The sequence below is a fragment of the Galeopterus variegatus genome, unplaced genomic scaffold (genome assembly GCF_000696425.1).
Source record: "Galeopterus variegatus unplaced genomic scaffold, G_variegatus-3.0.2 Scaffold11079, whole genome shotgun sequence".
Classification (NCBI taxonomy): domain Eukaryota; kingdom Metazoa; phylum Chordata; class Mammalia; order Dermoptera; family Cynocephalidae; genus Galeopterus; species Galeopterus variegatus.
Window position 1 is genome coordinate 44102 of NW_007737190.1, and position 327 is coordinate 44428.

A 327-nucleotide genomic window follows, 5' to 3' on the forward strand; every position below is an offset into this window, starting at 1 on the left:
CACATATTAGGAGGGACTGGGAAGTAGAAGAAAGGACTAGAGCAAGGGAAGAAGTGTTCAACCCCCAGGTAATGGCTGGAGGCATAGGGAGATGGTGTGCTTCACAGATTTGAACAGGTGTCATATCTTTGTCATGGTGGGAGAGATGCATTAAAATAGGCTCAATCCCAGAACAATTATTTTGTGGTAAAGAAACCATGTATTGCTTGTCAAATTGATTTTTTTTAAAAATTCAATACCCCTCTCATCTATTAATATTATTTTTTTTCTTTACACACATAGACTTGTGGAGAGCACATCCCACATTTGAACCCAAGACTTGTACTA